Genomic DNA, 10627 nt, shown 5'->3' with positions numbered 1-10627 from the left:
ATCCTGTTTACATAGTCATCATATTTTAAATTATGTCATTCTATCCGTGAATTATATCATGCCATCATGTTTCCATCGACGGCATGTTTGTGATTTATGGCATGCCAACCACTTTAATAGACATATCGTATAGTTATATCATGTCATACTGTTTACATAGTCATCATATTTTGAAGTATGTCATTCTATCCTGTTTAGTTAGCCATCATACATGTGAAATTGTGTCATGCTATCCTGTTTAATTAGCCATCATACATGTGAAATTATGTCCTGCTATTCTGTTTGGTTAGACAACATAAACGTGAATTATTTCCTGCCCTGTTTTCTTCCCTACTATCCATTGCACCTGTCTATGTTACAATGTCTGTACATTCAATTACTTTTCTTGTTTATCAGGCATTTCAATTGGAGGGAGTGATGGCAGTATCTGTGGTAGTAAAAACACGGTCTTCAGAAAAGATCGTGCTACCTGCCGATGTAGATAGAACCACGGTTGTACTTACCCAAGAACCAGCCCCACCACACATAACCCAAACTGATGCAGATTGTACCCCTACCCAGTTGGACAGAGAACCAACTACACCTCTTCTAACCCCAACCCCAGCAGATAGTAACCGAATTCCCGTTGACACAACACCGTCTCCACCATAGAGCACCCAAACACGAGCAGATAGTAAGGCAACTGCAGTGCCCAAAGCACGAGGACCACCACTGCGAACCCCAAGTCAATGCTTAAAGCAGAAGAAGAATTGTTCTCAGGTCAGGTTCCGTAGCTATGGTTCATACTACTTTGCTCTTGCATCACTGTATTTACTCATACCAACTAATTTCAAATTTGAAGGATGCAATTGAAACTCCAATGGCGCAACAGGTATGTTTTAAACCTGTTTCTTTAACGTGTTTGGCTGTTTGCTGTTGTAAGTTGCTCTATGTTGATTTCAGTTTCAATTTAATAAATAATTATGTTCTCATGCCATATACGTTACAAGTGTTGTTATTGTTGTGTAGTTTCCCACACTTATATTCTGTCTATGCTGCTTTGTCTTAAATAAATATGATTTGAATTGTAGCTATCTTGATTTGGCAACATAAACTCGAATGATATAGACCATACAGTGACCATACTACATAGATATATGTTTGTTTCATGCTGTTATCCTGTCCACCTCACTACTGAACTGGTTTACCAAAATGAGTTTCATATACTACATTGTAAACCTATGATGTGTTTGTTTGTTTCTCTTTTAGAACGCGGACAAAATATTGGAGAAGAGTACCCCGTTATGCAATGGTAAAGGAAGTAATGCCGATAAGGTTCAAGATAGTGAGACATCCCTGTTGGTCTCCAAGAAAGCTGATAAAAACTATATTGAAGACACTGAGACAACCCCAGCTCTTCAAACTCGTTGCCTGAATCAGTTCGGTTTCTTGAGTCTCAACTTCAAGTTGAAAGACATCGATCAAATGTTATGCGACAGGAAGCCGAAGGACTGAGGAAGTCCCTACATAATTCAGATGCATACTTTCTGGTGCAACAACAAGTGTTGGAGGACTTAAGCACCAAAGAAGAGAAAGTTAATAAGCTTGCTAAGCATCTTGCCAGCATTATGGGTACCTAGGATATTGTTTCTTGAGTTCTTCTGAAGTGGTTTCAGTTCTGGACTTATTTTGCTGCGGCGTTTCTATGCTGCCGTGTTCCCTATATTTGCACTGGTGGCGAACTTTGATGCCCAGTGGATATAATATATGTAATTGCCGTAATAGCCTAGAGTAAGTTGCTTGTTTACTTATTTCCTTATTGTCTTGTTTATTTGTTTGCTTGTAGTCAGTGCAGTTCTTTTTCCGCGGTTTGCTAGTGGCCGCAATAACCTATTTTTTAAAACTAGGCCACAATAACCATGGGCTACATATTTACTGTAGTTACCATTTCCCTCCTACTGGTCGTAGAAACAATGGGCTTTCTACGTGTCGTAGAAATAATGGGCCTTATACGGGTCGTAGACACAATGGCCTTCTACGGGCCATATCATCAATGGGCCTTGTACGGGCCGTATGATCGGTTGGCCATACAGACTGCATTATGGCCGTAAACGAGTTAGAGTTGGAATCGTCTGTTCATGGCCAACCATAACGGGCCATCGTTAATCGGCCGTATTTGATGACGCTATGAAAATGGCCCAACATATTAACGGGCCACAAATGGACCGACTGTAACCTCGGGCTGAATTTAGCCCACAAGCAGAAAATGACAGTAACGGTCCGTAAGTAAACGAATGCTGGAAATGAGCCCAAGAATAAATGGGCTCTGAGAAGGCCGAAAGATAACATGGGCTAGAATCGGCCCAATCGAATAACAGGCCAATGGGTATAAAGTGATACACTGTTCATTACGGGCCAGTTTCACCACGGGCCGTTAATGGGTATAAAGTGATACACTGTTCATTGCGGGCCAGTTTCACCACCGGCCGTTAATGGGCCAAGAGTTACAAAGGGCCTCATATGGGCCGAAAGACATCATGGGCCATACATGGGCCAGAAGTGAAAACGGGCTGGAATCATATTGGATGGCCCATATGACGCTGCTGGGCCTAATTTGGATAGGGCGTAACGGACCTTGGGTTAGCGGGCTATAAATGGGCTATATGCGAACAAGCCGTTAACAGGCTTTCCATGGGCCGGCCCGACACCTTTTTACCAAGTAAAACGGGCCGGCCAGGAACGGGCCTTTGTTGGGGCGTGCCACGTGTCGACGTATCATAGGCGCCTTCTGTCCAATGAGTGGATGACATCTGTCCCAATGATGAGCCAACACGTGTTTCCTCCAACCAATGATGATTTTACACGTGGAAGATCCCCATTGGTCCGGGCTGTTAACGGGTTATCAGATCCAAAACCCGACCCGATAGCTTAACGGCGTTTCGTAACGGTGGATGCCACGTGTCGGTCACCCTTGACGAAAACACTTCTGTGACGCGCGATTTATCGTCATGGAAGTGGACACTTCTGTGATGATAATTTTGGTAATGTCATGGAACACTTCTACGACAGCACAGGTATGACTATCTTGATTCTGTCATAAAGTCGTCATGGATGTACATGCATGACAGAAAACGCGACCTTCTGTGACAAACACGTATCATCACGGAACTGTATGTTTTTTGTAGTGTACGACAATCAAATAGGCTGCATCGTACGGACAATTGCCACCATCAACGATGAGAAACTACAGAAGATAGATAATATGAGGCCTGGAGCTGATGCGGTTCCCGGTGAGTGCGCCGCCAGGTTTAGATGTGCCAGCGGGGGCAGATTCTAGTGTGGACGGCTAGATTTGCCCTGAAGAGGTCGCGGCGAAGGCAGGAACTGCAGACAAGGCGCAGTGTTCAGAGCAGTCGATAGAGCAATTGGACCCAAAAACCCTAGGATGAACACAAAGGTACAACTGATTCCAGTTGAAATTCATGATGAATTGCAGTTCCAGTATTACAATGATATGAAGAAAATATGTGGATGGTAGCATAATCTAATAGGTCAGCGTAGATTCAGATATTGTAAATCATATATTGGTGTCTGCATCCCCTAGTGAATTAGAGAAGTATAACTTGTCAGCTGGAAAAAATAGTGATGCGAAAAGGCTTTGAGGGGAAATTAAACAATAAGCTGGTTGCTATGTCAGTCATACATAATTCAGTTTTCAGGATACTGAACCAACATCTAATTTAAACTTGTTTGCCATTTGAGCAGAGACCATGTGGGTGCCAAAATTTTATTTCTAGATGTATCTGCATTGAATCATCAAGCAGAAATGTATAAGGGTGCGTTTGGGAGCTTAAGTATTTTTGATGTTTTGTAGGAATACTGTGGTTTCTAAAAAAACTTCGGTATTAAATACTTTGATTTGTTTGGATAGAAAAAATACTGCAGTTTAAGAAACCATAGTATCTCTAAAACTGTGGTATTTTTGTAGTATTTGAAAAAGAGGTCGGGACCTCTTTTTTTTTAAACTGAGAAACGCTGGTTCATTGGTCTCTGAGTCCATCTTCTTATGACGAATACTTGCCAGATGATATATCTATCTGGCCAGAGTACACGCACGGATGACTTAGCGCCGGCCGGAAACACGTACAGGGGTGTGTTCCTCCCGATCTCTTCCAGGTATTCAACAGGTCGGCGATCAGCCGTATGACGCTTCCAGGTTCCATTTTCCTATGAGAGCCCTCGATCTTTATGTCTTGGCCACTTTTTACCACTGCTTCTAGACACGCGAGTTGCACCTTCAGTGCCTGTCAAAATGCTCTAGCACGTAGGAGTAGTAGAGAACGTGCTCATGCCCAGCATGCATACGGCGGCCGTTAGCACGAGTTGATCCGGCCGTGAGTGCATGTTCAAGATTATCCATGCAATGACAAAACAATCGGTCAAAATCAGAGAAACCTAATAAAACTGCCATTTGCCGAATGCCTCCACAGTTTTACCAAAACTAAGAAAAACTACGCTTTTTAGAAACTAAAAGTGTTTATTGCCCACACATTAAAATACTGAGGTTTTGAAATACTGTGGTTTTGCAAAAACTGTGTTGCTTCATGTGGACAAACTAGTGATGCATATTAGATTTGATTGGAAATTAGGCAGTAACCTGGATACTATGTTAGTCATACATAATTCAGTTTCAGAAGACTGAACAAACAGCTTATCTGTACTTGTTTGCCCTTTGAGCAGAGTTCGTGTGGGTGCTGCTGCTCTAGGCAGGGCTCCTTGTGCAGATAGAGTAACAGCCTTCGAGAAGACTGTACGGCAATTTGCAGAGGATCCAGGTGACATTGTTATTGTTCCAAAGATAGGAACATCTTTCGACACACTAGGTGAAGCATACGACTTTTACAATTTATATTCTTGGGAAAAAGGTTTGGCATCCGACATTGAAAGAGCAGGCTGAATGTGAACCGGAATAGTTATTTTGTAATGGAAAATCATCATGTGGTATGTAATGACTGTGTATTTTTGTTTTTGGGTTCTACAGGGGAAGCCATTTGTTGAAAACACACGGTCTTGTCACTGTCAATGCCCCACACTCGTAAGGCCATTGTGTTCCAAGGATAATGGATGGTACATAGATGAGCATCGGGATGTGCACAACCATGCATTGACGCACACATATGGACAGACACTCCACTGGCCATCGCACAAGCATATTGATCAGCATATCAGGTACCTTGTGAAGCAGATAAGGAAAAATAATGTCACTCTGGCGAAAGTGTACAACATCATCGGAAGCTTCTTTGGGAAGATGGAGAATGTACAATTCACAAAGAGAGCTCTGCGGAATCTGCGTGGAAAGATAAGCCGTGAGCAGTCAGAAGACGATGTGAGGAAAACAATGGAAGTATTCCAAGAACTATGTTCAAAGGACCCCCAATTCACTTATTGAGTTCAAGCAGACAATGAGGGCAGAATCAACACTTTGATGTGGGCTACCGGCAACAGCAGGCTGCAATACAGTTTCTTTGGTGATGTTGTTACATTTGATGCAACTTACCGGACAAACCTCTATGACATGCCGTTTGTTTATTTGTGGGGGTGAACAATCATTTTCAGAGCATAATCCTTGCTGGATTATTGGTGCGAAGTGGAACAGTTGAAACATTTGAATGGGTTTTCTCAGGATTCATTAGGATAATGGGTGGTAAGGCATCGCAAACAATCTTGACAGGTAAGTAAAGTAAGATTTGGTAGTGAACGAGTTTCGGTATTATTGTGTGACATAAAGCCAGAAAATCTAATGTTGGTCTAATCTTTACCTTTATAGATCAGAACAGGGCTATGGAGGTTGCCATAAAGAATGTGATGCCCGGCACAGCTCACCGATGATGCAGTGGCATGTGCTAAAGAAGGCAAAAGAGTCACTTGGTCCATTGTACTCCAAAATAGTGATTTCCGTCCCGAGTTCCGCAAGGTTGTCAACCACATGTTAACCATAGAGGAGTTTGAGGAAGGTTGGAAGTACCTTATAAAGAAATACAACCTGAAGAGCCATGACTACATGACTAATTTGTAGGAGATAAGGCATAAGTGGGCGAAGCCATACTTCAAAGGCATGTTCTGTGCAAAGATGACTAGCACTCAACGAAGTGAAAGCGCTAACCACAAGTTAAAGAACTATGCGCCGCCTGGGAGCCCAATGCATATCTTTGTCAGGAAGTATATGAGCTTAATATTTGACCGGGAGGCAGAAGAGAATTATGAGAAGCGTACAACAATAGTAAGCAGTGTCTCCATGATAACAATTGCTATGGTTTAATTACACACTGAATAAGTGAATGCATGTACTGACACTAGTTTGTTTGCTTCTCCAGGGGAGGCCACTCATGCGAGCAAATTTGGCTACAGAGAGGCATGCTGGGAAAATATACACTAGGGCTATGTTTGAGCAATTTAGACAAATGTTGTATGAGTGCGGTGCATATCAGGTTGAGGAAATCGACAAAGGAAAAAATTACATTGCAATACATACCGATGCAGCGCGGAGGGAAAAGTGGTGTAAAACGTCATACAAGGTATCGGTTATGGAAGGAGGGGATGAGTTTGACTGTGAGTGTGGTCAGTTTGCACACATGGGCCTGCTCTGCAGCCACATCCTAAAGGTGATTTACATGTCCTGTTTATCATGATATTTACACTGTTTTAAATTATCAAATTATGAAGATAGATCAAAAAGCTAAGACGCTGTGTCCTCCGTTCATGTTGACAAATGCAGGTAATGGACTTCATCCATGTCACGGAGATCCCAAAAAAAGCACATTCTGAAGTGGTGGACACGAGATGCAAGAGATATCCTTCCAGCACACCTCACACAGTACCAGAGGGACAATGCTCAAGAAAACCCCTCAGTTTCCAGCATTTCAATATGTATATGCAAGCTATGGAACTTTTGCGAATGGGAGACTGCGGTGTGTCTGCTTATGAGTATTTGATTTCATTGTTCAAACACTGTGCAATGGAGATGAAGCCATTCACAGAAGTGCGAGATGGTTTGGGTTTGGAAGACAGGTTAGGAGATAATATGAAGGCCCCATTAACCCCTTGTGCAGGAACAGAAGGTACACATATTACAATTGGGGATGGTGACTGCAACTCATCAAACGAGTCTGGAAATGTCTTGGCAACCTTGTTGCCGCTAGCTAAACAGAAGCAAATGGGAAGACCAAGAACAAGTAGGGAGAAAGCGCCATATGAGGGTTTAAGTAAGAGAACACGATTTTGTGGGATATGCAGGCAGCAAGGACACAAACGCACAACTTGCCCTCAACGGGGGTATGCACAACAAGGCTCGTAAGCCGGCGAGATGCAAGAACTGTAGCGTTGAAGGGCACCGCCGGAACAATTGCCACAATGCTGCAGAACTAAGGCTGACCTAATAATGTAGAAGTTGATCGGGTTTCTAACCCCTGGTTTTGCTCCATCGTCGCCTACTTCTTGGTTACCTACATCGTTTTGTTGCTCCGGTTGATCTTGTTGCCACGTCTAGCGAGTAGACTACCCCTCGAGCCTCTTCATACTTTAGCTCACCTTGCTATGTGCTATGAATCGCATCAAGAGCATAAGCTGCGCGTGTGAATGTTGATTGCAGATCCGGTCGGGAAGATGGCTAGGCCTCCTGGGATGCCGAAGCGACCAAGATCGCGCAGCCGCAGTAGGGGACGTCCCAAGAAGAGGACCAGGCGGTGCGGGAGCGACGCCATGGTGGTGGTCAATGCACCAAGACGAGAACCGGCTTATAGATCAATGTTCGCGACTGGCTCTTTCCTAGGGTTAGGTACTTTATTTTACCATGCAATGGAGCCGAGCAGCATGGCTGGCTTGCTGACAAACATATATGCTGGACCAATAGATAGGGTTTTCACTGCTGAACAAAAGGGTAGAATTGACACTAGAACTGGATCACTGAGGATGCCAGATGGGCAAGTTAGAGCAATCAGAGATGTGGATGCTGTTATGATCCTAGGCGTACGTGGCCATGGAAGGATAGTGGAATTTGGCACGCCTACGGACAGATCTGGACTTGTTAGGAGAATCAAGGGGATGATAGGCCTGCGAGGTAGAGGTGGCCTGAAGGTTTCTGATCTTGAATATGTCATTAGTAGGCTAAATCCTTGTTGCATGAACGAGCAGCAGACTATAGCATTCACAGTAGCATCGACCGTGGTACCATAAATGACAAAACGACTCAGTGGGGACAGAATCTATGACGGAACGGTCCAATCCGTCCTCCCTCAGTCTGATCCGCCGTGTTGCTAACTTACGGAGTTAATTGAGCTGTGGGCCATGTCCTATTTCGGTAAATAACACGGAGGAGCATATACCTCATGCTATACAGACTACAACACAGATCGCAAGATATATAAATGGTCCTGATTCCAGGAGCCTGTGAGCTCGGGATCACATCAGCATTTTCGTCAACATCGTTTCTTCTGCTGAGCATGTGGAGTTACTTGCTTGCTGAAGGAGAATACAAATGGTGTCTGAACTTGACGTCACAAGAGCTGTGATTCAAACTGACAACCAAGGAGTTGCTCGTGCTCTCTGTTCGGAACAGCTTGATCAGTCCAGGTTTGGATCTCTCAGCCATGAGATCAAGGATTTGATGGCTCACGTTGGTGATTTTCGAGTGACATGGACACGACGAGAAGCCAACCAAGTTGCTCATATTTTAGCTAGGGAGGGCTGCCTTTTTAGTTTATGTATGTAAATCATGGTTTAGTATTTTTCCTTGTTGTATTCGAGCTGCTGTTGTGGCTGATGGAGTCACAAAATAAGTAATAATAAGGCAGGTATTTCCTCTCTCTCTCTCAAAAAAAAGCAAATTTTGTGCAAAATAGAAAACAAACTTCCTTTCTTTCGTTTTTTTAATCTTACACTTTTTAGTAACGGCAATTTACGGTGGATCCAAAATACCCAATGTCGTCGATTCCACCATTCCCCCCAACACAACACACTCAAACACCGATCGAGACGGCCGGAGTCCAGACCTAGCAAGTACCATGGGAGCAGCTCTATCGCGCCGCCAAGCAACCACCGTGTGCGCCCCGCCACCGGAGCTCCCCAGCGAGCTCATCGAAGAGATCCTCTTCCGCCTCCCGCCCGAGGACCCGGCCTGCCTCCTCCGCGCCTCCCTCATCTGCAAGGCCTGGAGCCACACCGCCTCCCGCCCTGGATTCCGACGTCGCCTCCACAAGCGCCACGGGGCAGCCCCCGTGCTCGGCTTCCTCCACAACTGGGACAACGAGCGCATCCCCCACTTCGTCCCCACCGTCGCCTCCTCCTTCTCCCTGGCCGCGCCAGACTGGCACTCCTGGCGGGCCATCGACTGCCGCCACGGCCGCGCCCTCTTCCGCTCCAAGGGCGCCTGGGAGCTCCTCGTGTGGGAGCCAATCACGGGCGCCCAGCAGCGCCTAGCGGTGCCCCCGGCGTTCAAGATCTGCGTCCCGTTCGAGCTGGCCTATGCCGTCTTCTGCGCGGCCGATGGGTGCGACCACCGCAACTGCCTCGGAGGCCCTTTCGGCGTGGCCTTCGCCTTCTGCTTCGAGGACGAAGATGCTGCCGATGAGGAGTATGTCACGTCGGCGTGCGTATACTTGTCGGAGCACGGAACCTGGGGCCAGCTGATCTCGATGCGCAGCGAGTTCATGATAAGCTTTGAAAATTCTTCCAGTGGCGTGCTCATTAGGAGGTCCCTGCTCTATTTCTTGTCCAACGTTGGGTCGATCCTGGAGTACGATTTAGCAAGGCATGGCTTGACTGAGTTCGACGCACCAAACCACGAGTCTGGTAACGATGCAGAGAGATTTAATCTCATGGTGTCAGAGGGCGGTGGCCTGGGTCTTTGTGAAGAACTGGATGTGCGCCTCAAACTGTGGACAAGGGAGGTGAGTGACGGAACTGATGCATGATGGGTACTGAACCGGGTAATCCACTTGGATAATTTGCTCCCAAATGGTGCTCGGATGGATGCAGAAACTAGACTGATCGTGGTGGGGTTTGCCGAGGGAGCGAATGTCATTTTCCCTAACACATTTTCTGGCCTCTTCACAATCGAGCTACAGTCGGACCGGGTGAAGAAGGTGTGTCATGATCGTGGCTCCTGTAAATTGATTCCAGTTGTCAGCTTCTACACTCCTGTGGACCGTGGCGGATACCAGGATCTGCTATCGTCGACCCCTAGTCAGGAGGTAGGTGGTGAGGAGGGGGGAGAGGAGGAGAAAACAGCAGATGAGGCACAACAGCTGCTTGACAAGGGGTCCAATACTATCAAGGAGTGGTGCTTTGTCGACACCTTTGAACGTCTCAGCCATGACCTCAATACCAGGTGAGCTATCTCTACTCTTCCACGCCACACCTATTTTGAGCTATGCTCAAACATTTGTATTGATGGCATTGATGAAAGGAACTTCTCTTTAGTTCAGTACTCTTTAGGATCAATTGTTGGTTTTCATGTGTCCTTAGTTGCTTTGGGCCCTTTGAGTTATGTGGTTTGCGACATGAGTTAAGATCGGCATAACTTATTCTACGAGGAGGTGGTTAGCAAGTGGTGTTTACCTTTCTTTCGTTCGGCCGTGAGCCCGACTGTGTG

General features: G+C 45.5%; 1 pseudogene; it reads left to right on the top strand.

Annotated features, from left to right (window-relative positions):
* The first annotated feature begins 9038 nt into the window (after positions 1-9038).
* On the top strand, positions 9039-10367 carry LOC123115249 (uncharacterized; annotated as a pseudogene).
* The last annotated feature ends 260 nt before the right edge of the window (positions 10368-10627 follow it).

The sequence above is a fragment of the Triticum aestivum genome, chromosome 5B, assembly GCF_018294505.1.
Source record: "Triticum aestivum cultivar Chinese Spring chromosome 5B, IWGSC CS RefSeq v2.1, whole genome shotgun sequence".
Classification (NCBI taxonomy): domain Eukaryota; kingdom Viridiplantae; phylum Streptophyta; class Magnoliopsida; order Poales; family Poaceae; genus Triticum; species Triticum aestivum.
This window is presented reverse-complemented; position numbering and strand designations above follow the sequence as displayed.